Source organism: Ranitomeya variabilis, chromosome 6, assembly GCF_051348905.1.
Source record: "Ranitomeya variabilis isolate aRanVar5 chromosome 6, aRanVar5.hap1, whole genome shotgun sequence".
In the NCBI taxonomy this organism is placed as follows: domain Eukaryota; kingdom Metazoa; phylum Chordata; class Amphibia; order Anura; family Dendrobatidae; genus Ranitomeya; species Ranitomeya variabilis.
In genome coordinates, this window is record NC_135237.1 from 117,912,919 (window position 1) to 117,929,682 (window position 16,764).

Below are 16,764 nucleotides of genomic sequence, written 5' to 3' on the forward strand. Positions count from 1 at the left end.
GGTATGGCTTTCTTCCCGCTTTGTTCCTATGAAGGTCTCCTCTCCCAAATTTAAACCTCGTTTTATTGGGCCTTACAAGATATTGGAAATCCTTAATCCTGTATCTTTTCGTCTGGATCTTCCTGTGTCGTTTGCTATTCACAATGTATTTCATAGGTCCTTGTTGCGGCGGTACATTGTGCCTGTAGTTCCTTCTGCTGAGCCTCCTGCTCCGGTGTTGGTTGAGGGCGAGTTGGAGTACGTGGTGGAGAAGATCTTGGATTCTCGCCTCTCCAGGCGGAGGCTTCAGTACCTGGTCAAGTGGAAGGGCTATGGTCAGGAGGATAATTCCTGGGTGGTCGCCTCTGATGTTCATGCGGCCGATTTAGTTCGTGCCTTTCATGCCGCTCATCCTGATCGCCCTGGTGGTCGTGGTGAGGGTTCGGTGACCCCTCACTAAGGGGGGGGTACTGTTGTGAATTTGCTTTTTGCTCCCTCTAGTGGTTACTAGTTTTTTGACTCTGGTTTTTCTGTCATTCCTTTTATCCGCACCTGGGTCGTTAGTTAGGGGTGTTGCTATATAAGCTCCCTGGACCTTCAGTTCAATGCCTGGCAACGTAGTTATCAGAGCTAGTCTGCTGTGCTCTTGTCTACTGATCCTGGTTCCAGTTATATCAGCTAAGTCTGCCTTTTGCTTTTTGCTATTTGTTTTGGTTTTGTATTTTTGTCCAGCTTGTTCCAAAACTATATCCTGACCTTTGCTGGAAGCTCTAGGGGGGCTGGTGTTCTCCCCCCGGACCGTTAGACGGTTCGGGGGTTCTTGAATTTCCAGTGTGGATTTTGATAGGGTTTTTGTTGACCATATAAGTTACCTTTTCTTTATTCTGCTATCAGTAAGCGGGCCTCTCTGTGCTAAACCTGGTTCATTTCTGTGTTTGTCATTTCCTCTTACCTCACCGTCATTATTTGTGGGGGGCTTCTATCCAGCTTTGGGGTCCCCTTCTCTGGAGGCAAGAAAGGTCTTTGTTTTCCTCTACTAGGGGTAGCTAGATTCTCCGGCTGGCGCGTGTCATCTAGAATCAACGTAGGAATGATCCCCGGCTACTTCTAGTGTTGGCGTTAGGAGTAGATATATGGTCAACCCAGTTACCACTGCCCTATGAGCTGGATTTTTGTATTCTGCAGACTTCCACGTTCCTCTGAGACCCTCGCCATTGGGGTCATAACAAGTGAGACTATGGAACTCTCTGCCGTATGATGTTGTAATGAGTGAGTCATTACTTAAATTTAAGAGGGGACTGGATACCTTCCTGGAAAAGTATAATGTTACAGGGTATATATATTAGATTCTTTGATAGGGCGTTGATCCAGGGAACTAGTCTGATTGCCGTATGTGGGGTCGGGAAGGAATTTTTTTCCCCATGGTGGAGCTTACTCTTACCACATGGGTTTTTTTTGCCTTCCCCTGGATAAACATGTTAGGGCATGCTAGGCTATGGGTTGAACTAGATGGACTTAAAGTCTTCCTTCAGCCTTAATAACTATGTTACTATGAACCGAGACCATCAAAATACACCAAAAAAATAAAGTTTACTGAAAGCCACTAAACACCCAAAATTTAAAAATATTTAAAAACTGAAATACTGTACATCCCCATAATAGGGTCAAACCGCCGGACAGGGACCCAAGTGACACTAATAATAATAATAATAATAATAATTGTATTTATATAGCGCCAACATATTCCGCAGCGCTTTACAACTTATAGAGGGGACTTGTACAGACAATAGACATTACAGCATAACAGAAATCACAGTTCAAAACAGATACCAGGAGGAATGAGGGCCCTGCTCGCAAGCTTACAAACTATGAGGAAAAGGGGAGACACGAGAGGTGGATGGTAACAATTGCTTTAGTTATTTGGACCAGCCATAGTGTAAGGCTCGGGTGTTCATGTAAAGCTGCATGAACCAGTTAACTGCCTAAGTATGTAGCAGTACAGACACAGAGGCTATTAACTGCATAACGTGTATGAGAACATGATGCGAGGAACCTGATTGTTTGTTTTTTTTGTTTGTTTTTATTTATTTTTTTTTCATTAGGCCACACAGGGATAGTTAGGTTAATGCGTTGAGGCGGTAGGCCAGTCTGAACAAATGCGTTTTTAGGGCACGCTTAAAACTGTGGGGATTGGGGATTAATCGTATTAACCTAGGTAGTGCATTCCAAAGAATCGGCGCAGCACGTGTAAAGTCTTGGAGACGGGAATGGGAGGTTCTGATTATTGAGGATGCTAACCTGAGGTCATTAGTGGAGCGGAGGGCACGGGTAGGGTGGTAGACTGAGACTAGAGAGGAGATGTAGGGTGGTGCTGAGCCATGGAGTGCTTTGTGGATGAGGGTAGTAGTTTTGTACTGGATTCTGGAGTGGATGGGTAGCCAGTGTAATGACTGGCACAAGGTAGAGGCATCGGTGTAACGGTTGGTGAGGGATATGATCCTGGCAGCAGCATTCAGGACAGATTGGAGCGGGGAGAGTTTGGTAAGAGGGAGGCCAATTAGTAGAGAGTTACAATAGTCCAGACGAGAATGAATAAGTGAGACAGTAAGAGTTTTTGCAGAGTCGAAAGTAAGAAAAGGGCGAATTCTAGAAATATTTTTGAGATGCAGATAAGAAGAGCGAGCCAGTGATCGGATGTGGGGGGTGAATGAAAGCTCGGAATCAAGGATGACCCCAAGGCAGCGGGCATGTTGCTTGGGAGTAATGGTGGAACCGCACACGGAGATGGCAATGTCAGGCAAAGGTAGGTTAGTAGAGGGAGAGAACACGAGGAGTTCAGTTTTTGACAGGTTCAGTTTCAGATAGAGGGAGGACATGATGTTAGAGACAGCGGTAAGACAATCACTGGTGTTTTCTAAGAAGGTCGGAGTGAAAGCAGGAGAAGAGGTGTATAATTGGGTGTCGTCAGCATAGAGATGGTACTGGAAACCAAATCTACTGATTGTTTGTCCAATAGGGGCGGTATACAAAGAGAAGAGGAGGGGGCCTAGGACTGATCCTTGAGGAACCCCAACAGTAAGGGGTTCCAATACACTGCATAAACAACATAACTTCAACAATCATATAGCACAGCTGGCCCATGCATGGAAGAAGATAAGAAGGTACGACACTTCCCAACCATCAAAGAGACGCAGAGCTCACAATAAGAATAAATGCTAAGTATCAATGATCTGCTGCAGAAGATATCAGGTGTCACGTGCAATATATGGAATGAAGGCAAGTACGGCTAAAGCCTGTTCACATGTCTGTATGTGACATAAGAAGATGTTTAAAGCCTTTGCAATGCCATAAAGATTGCCTAAAGCCTTAAATAGGGATGGAAAATATGCTTACCCCCAAAGATAGAAGATGTATGCTTAAAAAGCATGACCAGTGGGGGTGTAGGTCAGGAGTCCGGGGTCATGGAGCCCAACGCGTATCGCCACCAAAGAGTGGCTTCGTCAGGGGCGGGTGTGATGATGTGGACGAATACAACACATATAAATGATATACCTAAGTAGCTTGAACCGTGAGCAGCTGTGCGTCCCGGACCCGGAAGTCCACTGATGCCGAAATGCAGTGCGGCATAGGCAAAAAGGAGGACACACAGCGTTGCCGGGAGGAGAAAGATGGACGAACGGTGATGTCCAGCGCATGTGCAAAATGGGGCGCCGGGCTGAACAGGTTGACGTCTCGTAGTTGTCGGTAACAGTGTTATTCGCATGTGCAAGACAAGCGCTGAATAAAGCAGGCAAGAATGTAGCACCATTAGAAGTATTCAGCGTCCAACAGCTCAGATGTTCTAAAACTTGTGTTAGAGGTGAAACAAGATGGTATAAGCGCAGATATAAGCGCTGTTTACATATAGGCTTAGAAACCTGAAGGTTGCCCCATAACAAGAAGGGCGACACATATGCCCATGCTTGCGCACCATGGTAAAAAAGAAAAATCTTGTATCAACAGGATTTTCCCTGAAAAAACTTTTTATAGTATGCATACTGAAGAAAAAAGCATGAAAAAATAAAAATAGATAACAACAAAATTAAAAACTAAGCAAAAATAATATAATAATAATATAATATAGTAATATAATAATAATAATATTAATAATAAAGAATGATGAAAGAAAAATAAAATGAAAAAAATGAAAAAGTCAATAAGACACGCCCTAAAGAGAAAAATATGTATCTAACATGATTAGTAATGGGGGCCCAGATTGAGAAGGTTCCATGAAATATATTGCAATATGCCACATAAGGGCTGTCAATGTTCATCCAAAGTATAAAATACAGACATATAGAAACAAGCTTTATTGTTTAATCAGGTTTTGCAGACCACAATATTTGACTTTTCCATCCCTCTCATGTTCAGTGGAGTGATCAAAGTAGTGAGAGTTTAAGAACCATATGTCTGAAGGGGAGTCTAGTCCCCAAAGGGAAAACAAAACAGTGTTTAGAATGCGAGTAGACCCAGACCAAGTGCTGGGCACTCAGACTATACAAGGAAGCATGGCTAAAGTGCCCATAGTGCGTTTAGAAATTAAGACACTCAGACTCTGACTACCGATACAAATTCAGGGATAATAATGAACCTTGTATATGGACGAAAGAGGAAGTTTTACACGCCTATAGTGCGTCCAAGTAGATATAGAAGGACAAAAGCCCCCCCTCCCCAAGAGCCGTAAGATAGGCATAAATAGTGAAGCCTCTAGAAGGAATTAGGGGAAGGAAAAGAAAGAACCTTAATCAGGCCTTTAACAAAGAAACATTAAAAGCGGAATAGTACCCAAGAAAATGTAAAGTACGGCAGCCAAAGTAGCTATGAGCAATTATAATTGTTTATAATACCCCGTAAAGAGAAACTCTTCATTCAGGCCTTTGGGGGCCAAACATTGTAGGTTGTAGATCCACTTGGTTTCACAACGGAGTAGACAGTTCACCATTTCATGTCTGTTATATTTTTACATATTCTTCACTAATAATGTTAGTAGTTTGTGTGTGCAAAATTTGGGAGCTCTAGGTGTTAAAATTAAGGGATAAATCACAGAAAAAACTGGCACGGGCTCCCGCGTAATTTTCTCCGCCAGCGTGGGAAAGCCAGTGACTGAGGGCAGATATTAATAGCCTAGAGAGGGAACATGGCTATTGCCCCCCCCCTGGCTACAAACATCTGCCCCCAGCCACCCCAGAAAAGGCACCTCTGTAAGATGCGCCTATTCTGGCACTTTACTACTCTTCCCACTCCCGAGTAGCAGTGGGATATGGGGTAATAAAGGGTAAATGTCACCTTGCTAGTGTAAGGTGACATTAAGCCTGGTTAATAATGGAGAGATGTCAATAAGACACCTATCCATTATTAAAACAATAGTAATAAAGGGTTAAAAATACACACATTATGAATAAAGTATTTTAATTAAATAAATAAACACATGGGGTTTTAATATCTTTATTGTACGCTCAATCCAACTGACGACCCTCGTTCTTCTGAAAAAAAAGGAAAATAAAAAAGCAACAATATCCCATACCTGTCCACCGTACAGTCATGTCCCACGATGTAAATCCATCTGAAGGGGTTAAATACAGTATATTTACAACCAGGAGCCAACTAATGCAGCTGCCCCTGGCTGTAAAAACTGAGGAATGAATGGAATGCAGCTTCGTTGACTTGCGGTGCTGTCATAGAAGCTGCCCCCCCTGGTGGTATAAACTCATATGAACTGTAGCGTGGGAATTTTTCTGAATATTTTCTCACACTACAGTTCATATGAGTGAATAAACACATGGGGTTTTAATATCTTTATTGTACGCTCAATCCAACTGACGACCCTCGTTCTTCTGAAAAAAAAGGAAAATAAAAAAGCAACAATATCCCATACATGTCCACCGTACAGTCATGTCCCACGATGTAAATCCATCTGAAGGGGTTAAATACAGTATATTTACAACCAGGAGCCAACTAATGCAGCTGCCCCTGGCTGTAAAAACTGGGGAATGAATGGAATGCAGCTTCGTTGACTTGCGGTGCTGTCATAGAAGCTGCCCCCCCTGGTGGTATAAACTCATGAACTGTAGCGTGGGAATTTTTCTGAATATTTTCTCACACTACAGTTCATATGAGTTTATGCCACCAGGGAGTGAGCTTCTATGACGGCACGTCAAGTCAACGAAGCTGCATTCCATTCATTCCCCAGGTTTTACAGTCAGTGGCAGCTGCATTAGCAGGCTCCTGGTTGTAAATGTATTTAACCCCTCCAGACGGATTTTCATTGTGGGACATGACTGGATGGCGGACAGGTATGGGATATTGTTTCTTTTTTATTTTCCTTTTTTTTTTAGAAGAACGATGGTCGTCAGTTGGATTGAGCATACAATAAAGATATTAAAACCCCATGTGTTTATTTATTTCATTTAAATACTTTATTCATAATGTGTGTGTGTATTTTTAACCCTTTATTACTATTGGATTAATAAAGGATAGGTGTCTTATTGACATCTCTCCATTATTAACCAGGTTTAATGTCACCTTACATTAGCAAGGTGATATTTACCCCTTATTACCCCATATCCCACCGCTACTCGGGAGTGGGAAGAGTGGCTAAGTGCCGGAATAGGCGCATCTTCCAGATGTGCCTTTTCTGGGGTGGCTGGGGGCAGATGTTTTTAGCCAGGGGGGGGGGAATAACCATGGTCCCTCTCTAGGCTATTAATATCTGCCCTCAGTCACTGGCTTTCCCACTCTGGAGGAAAAAATTGCGCTGGAGCCCACGCCAGTTTTTTCCGTGATTTAACCCTTTATTTTAGCACCTGTGTATGTAAACCATGTCTCTTTTCCTGTCGGGTTTGATAAGGAGATAGCAAAAGCCGACAATTGAATTACCGGCTTTCATGCTATCTAGCTCTGTATTATATATATATGTGTCTCACTGACATACATATATATATATATATATATATATATATATATATATATATATATATATATATATATATATATATATATAGACTGTATATATGTTTTCATGAATATTTGAGCCCATGGATCCATTTATATGTCCATTTTGCAAGCCCGCGAGAAAATCTCGCCATACGGATAACACACAGATACTTTTTGGAGAAACAATCGCATCCTCGCATTGAATACGGATCACTGTTCTGGAACTTTTCTGCATATCTCGGCCGTAAAAAACGGACCATATTTTTATACGTTAGGTGTGACGCCGGCCTTAGAGTTGGAAGGGGCCTTCAGGGTCATCATCTCCAACCCCCTGCTCAATGCAGGATTCACTAAGCCATCTTAGACAGATGTCTGTCCAGCCAGCCTCTGTTTGAAGACTTCCATTGTAGGAGAACTCACCACCTCTCGTGGCAGCCTGTTCCAATCATTGATCATCCTCACTGTAAAAAAGTTTTTTCAAATATCTAATCTGTATCTTCTCCCTTTCAGTTTCATTCCATTGCTTCTCGTGTTTCCATGCGAAAATGAGAATAAGGATGATCCCTCTACACTGTGACATCCCTTCGGATATTTGTAGACAGCTATTAAGTCTCCTCTTAGCCTTTTTTTGCGAGCTAAACATTCCCAGATCCTTTAACCATTCCTCTTAGAACATACTTTGCAGTCCGTTCACCATCCTGGTCCCTCTTTTCTGAACCTGCTCCAGTTTTTCAATGTATTTTTTAAAATGTGGTGCCCAGAGAAAGCCAAAGCAAGAGAAGAGTGTTAATATCTCAAGAACAGCTGAAAAATGTGATAAGCCATAGGGAATGAAGCAAGTACCCCAGCTAGGACAGCTGTGGAACTGTACCCCCTCTCTATTTAGCCTCCCTCCTAGAAGAGTCTGTAACAGATGACATTGGATACTTAGCATGGAGTATCCGTAAGATTGCAGCATTAATATCCTCTTACGACTGTAGCATCTCCCTGCAGAACCTTGTGCCAAAAGCCAGAAGACATGGGTTCTTCTAAGCAGCTGCCTAGGACTCTCAAAGTGAAAATGGTGGAGGCCCACAAAGCAGGTGAAGGATATAAGAAGTTGCCATTTCCTCAGTTCAAAATATAATTGGGAGTTAACAGGAGCAGTGGAGGTCAAGATAAGGTCAGGAAGACCAAGAAAATTTTCAGTGAGAGCTGCTCGCAGGATTGCTGGAGAGGCCAATCAGAACTCCCGCTTGAATGCAAAAGACCTTCAGAAAGATTTAGCAAACTCTGGAGTTTTGGTACATTGTTCTACTGTTCAGAGACACCTAAAGAAATATGTTCTTCTTGGAAGAGTCATCAGAAGAAAACACTCCTGTGTCCTCACCATAACATTCCGTGTCAGAAGTATGCAAAAGAACATCGAAACAAGCCTAATGCATTTTGGAAACAAGTCCTGTGGATGAGGTTAAAATACAGTAGAACTCTTTGGCCACAATCATCAAAGGTATGTGTGGAGAAAAAAGGGCACAGAATTTCAGGTAAAGAACATCTCGCCAACCATTAAGCATGGGGGGTGGATTAATTATGATTTGAGGTTGTGTTGCAGCCAAAGGCACAGGGAACATTTCATAGGTAGAGAGAAGAATGGATTCACTGAAATTTTAAATTCTTGATGCAAACATAACACCATCTGTAAAAAAAAGTTGAAGTTGACAAGAGGTTGGCTTCTACAAATGGATAATGATCCTAAACACATGTCAAAATCCACAATAGACTACCTCAAAAGGCTCAAGCTGAAGGTTTTACAATGGCTCTTACAGTCCCCTGATCTGAACATCTGTAATTGGACTGGTGGTGGAACCACAGTGCCGTGGTCCAAGGAGAGCCTGGAGGGGCGTAACTAGGTGAACACCTGACTCGTTGCTAGAGCCCCTGATGGTGGGGTTAGACTTGGCTCCAGATGGACCCCAGGTGCTACACCAGGATGGACCTCAGACGCACGGCAGCTGACCCCAAGGGGCAAGAAGCTGGAGCGGCCTAGAAGGGAAAGTTCAGCTGGTACTGGCAGGCATGGCAGGAACACAAGTGCTAGTGTGGATGGTTTGATTACAAGCAGACACTGGCAGGTGCAGACAGGAACAGCTGGTATAGCAGGCAGGCCGTGGCAGGTTCAGGCAGGTGCGACTAGTATACAGGTGGGCACAGCAAGTGCAGGCAAGTACGGCTGGTATACAGGCAGTTACAAGCAAGCACTGGAAGATAAACTAGAACAAGGGACCTAAAAACTAGCAAGCATGCAACTACCAAAGAGAACACATTGCTCAGGCACCTCACATCAGGTGGTGGTGCCTTAAATCTTTGGCTGGGGACACTTTAGGACAGCACGCGGTACCATGCACATACTCAGGCAGCAGCAGGAGGAGGAAGTGCGGGACAGGGACAGCGGCGGTGAGTGACTGGGGAGGAGGGAGGTGTGCAGGGATGCAGGCACTACAACATTATTGAAAATCTGAAGCTAAAATGCAAAATAGCAGTGCATGCAAGACGATCCAGGAATCTCACAGAACTGGAAGAATTTTACAAGGAAGGATAGATGAAAATCCCTCAAACAAAAATTGAAAGACTCTTGTTTGGCTACAAAAAGCGTTTACAATCTGTGTGTCACACCACTCCGTCATACTTACCGCACCTCGGCATCCCTGCGTGTCTCTGGACCGGGAGCGCGCTGCTCGGTGTCCTCACTTCCGGTCTCGCGGCCGGCTCCGGGATCACGTCACTTATGCCGCAGGAGGGTCCTGACCCGGAAGCTTTGCGGTACGTACCGGGTATATCAGGCAGCCTCTTCCTGTAGGAGGATCCTGATTATCACTTTTGTACCCATGTGATTTAGGCCCCTGTATGTTCCCTGTGTCTCCGTATCTTCCGATTCCCTGCTCCCTGTGTGTACCCAGCGTTACCATACTCCGTGTTACCTTACTCCTTCTGTTCTTGTGTTCCCTCTAGTGCCCGTCTACTCCAGTCCTTGCCAGTCTCCGGCTCCCTTCCCGTACCTCTCCCGAGTGGTCTGCTTAGTCCTTCCTGGCCGTCCCGTTTGGATCCTGTACCCTGCCTTACTCCGGTCTCGTCCTCTCTCCCCAGGACACCTAAACCTGTTCTGCCTCTTGTGTCTCCAACGGGCTGTGCCTTGGTACCGGCCACTACGGTGATAGTCTCCCCTGGACCTGCCCCTGATGCTCTATGTATAGGTGACGGTCCTTACCAGGTTAGCTCACCCGGGGGGAGGTTCGTCACCACAATCCAGTGGGTTCACCCTTGGAGTTTCGCAAGTTATCACACTGTGATATTTTCAAAAGGGGTTGCTACTGGATAATAACCATGCAGTGTGTCCAAACTTTTGCATCTGTCCATTTTCCTTTTTGTAATTTTTTTAAATGTAAAAGATGAAAATATTTTTTTTTTACTAAAATATAAACGAAATGTGTCATCTTTAATTTTAGGTCTTTAAGGATCATTTCATCTTCAACTTGCTTAATTGTTCACACAAACAGTAATTTTGACCCTCGGTGCCCAAACTTTTACATACCACTGTAGGAGTGAGGGAATACCACATACCTCTTACCGATGATGGAGAGCGCGCATGTCAGAAATGCGTTGCATTGTATGTGGACTTTGCCGCGCACCGTTTAGTATTGTGACGTCACCACTTGACACTACAGCTTCTGTTTGAACAACTAGACGAGACTGTGTGAAAAGTTGCTACCGGCGGTGGCACTTTCCACAGAACCCTCCAGTTGGAGTATCACTGTATGTATAACAAGAACCCATTACAATCCTTATGGATATTTAAAGTGACCCAAAATCTACACTTATTACTGGCATTGGAATGCAGACATCGGACTATCATCTGACTATCGGTGTATCAGATCGGTGCTTATTTTGCAATTTGAAGGCTTGTTTTTTTGCATTATTTATTGGGTCACCATTCGTGGATAGATTTGTCATTTTATTCTGGTTATATAATCTCTGGTGGATTGGGATTCCTATCTGCTGCAGGCTGAGTACATATAGGATAGCAATAGTAGCGCCGTGTGTGAAATTTAATTAGCGTGATTTAATTTTTTAAGTAATTGGAAGTAACTGGTACTATCTAGATTAGAGAAAATCATAGTGATGGTGACCTCACTATTCCCTGCCAAATTGACTTGGAAAGACATTTCTAACACTACTGTACTTCTAGTACAGCTGATCTACTATATAATTGTCTAAGGGTCACTTCCGTCTGTCCTTCTGTCTTTCTTTCTTTCTTTCTGTCTGTCACGGATATTCATTGGTCGCGGCCTCCGTCTGTCATGGAAATCCAAGTCGGTGATTGGTCGTGGCAAAACGCCCACGACCATTGCCACGACCAATCAGTGACAGACACAGTCCGGTGGCAAAATGGCCGCTCTTTCCTCCCCGCAGTCAGTGCCTGCTCCATACTCCCCTCCAGTCAGCCCTCACACAGGGTTAATGCCAGCGTTACCGGAGCGCGGTGTAACGCACTCCGGTTACGCAGCTATTAACCCTGTGTGACCAACTTTTTACTATTGATGCTGCGTATGCAGCATCAATAGTAAAAAGATCTAATGTTACAAATAAGAATAATAAAAAAAAGGTTATTCTCACCCTCCGACGTCGCCCGCTGTCCTCGGCAGTGCAAGCGGCAGGTTCCAGTGCCAAGGATGCTATGCGAGAAGGACCTGCCATGACGTCACGGTCATGTGACCGCGATGTCATCACAGGGCCTAAGCACATAGCAACCCTGGGACCGGAAGCTGCCGCGTGCACCGCACACAGGCGCCAGGACTTCAAGGGGCCTTCGGAAGGTGAGTATATGTTTTTTATTTTAAGTCTTTTTTAACCACGCATATAGTGCCCACATTGCTATATACTACGTGGGCTGTGTTACATACTGCGTGGGCTCTGTTATATACTATATCTCTGCTATATACTAACTTGGCTATGTTATATACTGCGTGGCTGCTACAATATATACTTGCGTGGGCTGTTTTATATATTACGTGGCCAGGGTTATATACTGTGGAGGCTGTGCTATATACTGCGTGGCTGCTATGTACTGCGTGGGCTGTGCTATATATTACGTGGCCAGTGTTATATACTGTGGGGGCTGTGCTATATACTGCATGGCTGTTATGTACTGCGTGGGCTGTGCTATATATTACATGGCCAGTGTTATATACTACGTCGCCTGTGTTATATACTGTGTGGTGCTATATACTGCGTGGGCTGTGTTATATAGTACGTGGGCTGTGTTATATACTGCGTGGCCACTGTTATATACTGCACGGCCTGTATTTACGCAGTGGGTATTTTACAATATGTATGTATGTATATAGCAGCCACATAGTATATAGACAGGCCACGTAGTGTTTGTTTGCTATATACTACATGGCTCCTATACACTACGTGGCCTGTGCTATATACTATGTGGCTGCTGTATACATACATACATATTCTAGAATACCCGATGCGTTAGAATTGGGCCACCATCTAGTAATATTAATATTTGATAATATTATTTAGTAGTAAAAAAGGTTTATGATGATCAAACCAAGGCAGACAAGTGAGGTACAGCTTACTATACAATTGCCGCTCATTAGTCAAGGTCCCCATAAATATTAGAATAACTTGGCCGGACTAGTGCTATGAATTGTGTATCCAGGCCCCTAGACCGCTATATTGAGGGATATGATGCTGAGGAAGAGAAGATAAGATGCCATCAGAATTGTATGGCATCCATTTATACTCTTTCCCTTTGAAAACACATGAAATTGAGCATGCAAGTGTGTGGGGGTGTCAGGAGCAATAGCTGTTGACAGAACAGACTATGATGTATGGGCGTCGTTATACTGGTCATGTGTACACCAATACATAATCATTTACAAGCATGCCAAAGCTTAACATGAAGAACTCTGGATGACAACTAAAACAACCAGCAAAACTACTACTACTAACAACAAAGTTACTACTACAGTAGTCATTTTTATTGAATAGTGACTATAGAAGGCCATACCAGGTCCTCTGGTTCTTCCTGTCTGGCCCCCGAAAAATGACAGCCAAACAGCTAGAAATAGTGGTGTACCTTACCACATGGCTGCCCATTTCCCAGCCTCTCAAAGTCAATATATTTCTGCACTTTCAGGATGCAGATGTGGGGAATACAATGATGGAAAAGGGAGCTGTCGGATGCCTCTACCACTATTCAGCTTATGCATTTGAATCTCAGTGCAGCAGTTGTGAGGACGTCTATAGATCATGCCTACAAAACCAACATCAGTACAGAAATATAGCACCAGAACTGCTATCAATACAGAAGTGAAACACCAGAACCACCAACAGTATAGGAATACATCAACACAACCATTATCAGTATAGAAATACATCACCAGAACCACCCATCGTAAAGCAATACATCACTAGAATCTCCTTCAATACAGAAATACATCACCAGAAGCAACATCACTAGAACTATCATCAGTATAAAAATACATCACTAGAACCACCAGCAGTACAGGAATATATCACAAACCACCTTCAGAAATGGAAATACATCAATAGAACCACCATCAGTACAGAAATACATCACCTGAAGTACTAACAGGAAAGAAATGCATTGCCAAAACTATCATCAGTACAAAAATACATCACCAGAACCAACCAACAGTACAGAAATTAATCAGTTGAACCATAAAATAGTTGTTACCCAATGGTGGCGCCAGTGGATTTGTGGACCCACTGTGCCACAGGACTGGGCCTGCTCGAAGGGGCATAGCTAAGTGGCTACCTTGTATTCACTGGTGCTCCTGATTGTGGAAACAGACTGGGCTGTAGGAAGCCACCAGGTACCACTCCTAGGCAGATCCCAACACTGCAGCTGCTGACCCCAGGGGATGGGTTTGCTGACACAGACTAGGGCTACGTTCAGTCACACTTGTCTAGGACACTCAATTAGGGACAGGCTGCACACAGAGTGGGGAACAATGTTCAGGCCCTGGCAACACTCTGACCAGGGGACCTCGGGAACAGGACTGGCCACACTTTGACCAGGGGACAATGTTCAGGGCACTGGCCACACTGGTACTAGGGATTTGGTTCAGGACACCAGCCGCGATGGATCCAGAGGAGCAGGTTCAGGCTCTGGCTGAACATGGACCAGGGAAACAGGTTCAGGATCTGTCTGCACAAGGACCAGGGGAGCAGGTTAAGCCACTGGCCACACCCAGACCAGTGGAGCAGGTTTAGGCACTGGCCATACAGGGAGCAGGAAGATGACACTAGCCGTTCACAGACCAGGGATTTAGGTTTGGGACAATGGCCCACCGGGACCAGGGATTTGGGTTCAGGACGCTGACCACACCGAGACCAGGGGACCTCACAACTCACTAGTAGGAGAAACTACACACTAAGGAATATTGTTGCTTCGGCGACTCCCTAAAGTGGAGGATGTCTTTTATGCAGCATGACTCCCAGTAATTGGCTGGGAGCCATCTAGCAGGTGTACTCTGATACCAATTGCCTCCCAGCTATTGGCTGGGGTCATTTTACTATGTGCATGCACTGAACCTTTTAGAACAGGGGAACACTCGCACGCGCGTATACACTAGGCATGCCACCAGGAAGTGTGGTGTGCGCAATCAGGAGACATGCCAGCAGACAGGGACCAGGCAGCTGGGCCGGAGCAGTGAGTATACCAGTGTCTCTGCATGGAGGGGAAAGGGAAATCATGCAAGTGCGCTGGCAATAGTGTTACACTAGTACATGAATACAGCACCAGTACAGAAATAAATCACCAGAACCACCAACAGTACAGAAATACATCACAAGAACCACTATCATTGAAATGCATACAGCACCAAGCTTAGTACAGTGATCAATTGTAATGTCAGGTCATCGCTGTATACAATTTTATCACATGAACCTACAACCTCTTGTATGTTTTTAACAATGGTAAAGAGATACTGAGAGGCCATACAGGTTCCACGGTACTAATTAGACATATTCAGAAATAATAATAATAATGTTCAGTATCACAAATAAACATTTACATCCTGGTACTTCATAGGTGACATCTCTTATTTGAGTTGTTCTATTTATTTTCTTCTCCATCTTGCTCTGGTGCCATGGTGACTTTTCACATCCACAGCTTGTGACTTCCCTCTGCTCTGGTCTTCTGCATCACATCTCGACAAGGTGGATGTTTACAGTAGGAGACCAAATAGAGAGGGGCCTGTGCATAAGAACCATGGAAAAAGCCAAGCCAGCACATTCTGCGCCCACAACAAATTTACACACTAATACTATCCTGTGATATAGATTTTAGAATTAAGAGAAACATTAGTGCTGAAATACAGCAGCTGTTTTAGTTAAGGTTTGCCATGGGAAAATAATTTATAGCTTCATTAGTACAGTGTAACCATCCATGAGAGTATAATGAATCTCGGATCGTTGCGTTATCATAGATCATCAAATTACACCAATTAAAGCTCAGTTTGTCCAGAGGAAGTTAAAACCCATGATTGCATGGTCCAAATTGCCATGGAATGGAATTATCCAGCATGCATGAAGTTTATCACAGTGGTTCATGCTGGTGAATCCTTTGTCTAACTTTATATCTCTTTTTTGGTTTGAGGCCAGTTTTTTTTGCATAGTGCATTATAAGCCACTCACCTCCCGCTAAGGCTTCTTTCACACTTCCGTCGGTACGGGGCCGTCACAAAGAGTCGGCGCAACGTACCGACGGACAGTGGTGATTTTCTGCACAACGTTGGCAGCGGACGCAGTGTTTCAATGCGTCCGCTGCCCATAGTAAACTCCCAGGGAGGAGGGGGTGGAGTTACGGCCGGACATGCACAGTATAAAATGCAGGACATGACGTACGAAAAAACGTTCCCTTGAATGTTTTTTCGCTGCGACGGTCCGCCAAATACCGACGCATCCAGTGCACGACGGACGCGACGTGTGGCCATACGTCGTGATCCGCCGGCAACACAAGTCTATGGGGGAAAAACGCATCCTGCGGGCACATTTGCAGGATGCGGTTTTTTCCCAAAATGACGCATTGTGACTGATCTAAAAAGATGGTAAGATGCACTAATTATGGTAATTTTTCACCATTTAGTCTTGTGGATTACTTTTGGTGCTTTGAATCTCTTGCTGGCAAAAATGAAATTGAAAAAGAATCTGAACAACATGTGAGATAGCGCTACCTGAGTGGGTTGGGGGACACTCGCTTGGCAACAGGATTAAAGCACTCAGGCATGGTTTCTCACATAAACAGTCTATTTGGTTTATTAACTCCTCATAAACCACATAACATAAAGTCCATTTCATTACATCCACGAACATATCATGACCACCAGTCCGTTAATGTAGCAGATAAACCTCTCTACCGTCTATTACAACCCCCTTTGTCTGGGGTTACCTTCCAGGAGCTCCACTCCTCACGCTGACTCCTTGCCAGTCCTGGCTTCGCCAACACAGAAGCCGTCCCAGGCTCTGTAGGTACATAGTCTCACCTCGTGCTCTTCAGGGATCGGTCCTACTCCCAGGACCTCCCAACACAGAGGCCATTCAGGATCATGGCCTCACCAGGTGCTCTTCAGGGATCCGGTCCCCACTCTGGACTGCCCAACACCCAGGCCTTTCCTCTCACAGGACTTTACAGCCAAGAACCATTCAGGTCCATACACTCAGAATCATGTGACTAAACCCTGGTCACATTATGTAGCTGTAACCACCCCCATAGATGTGAGGTGTGTGTGGTTAGCC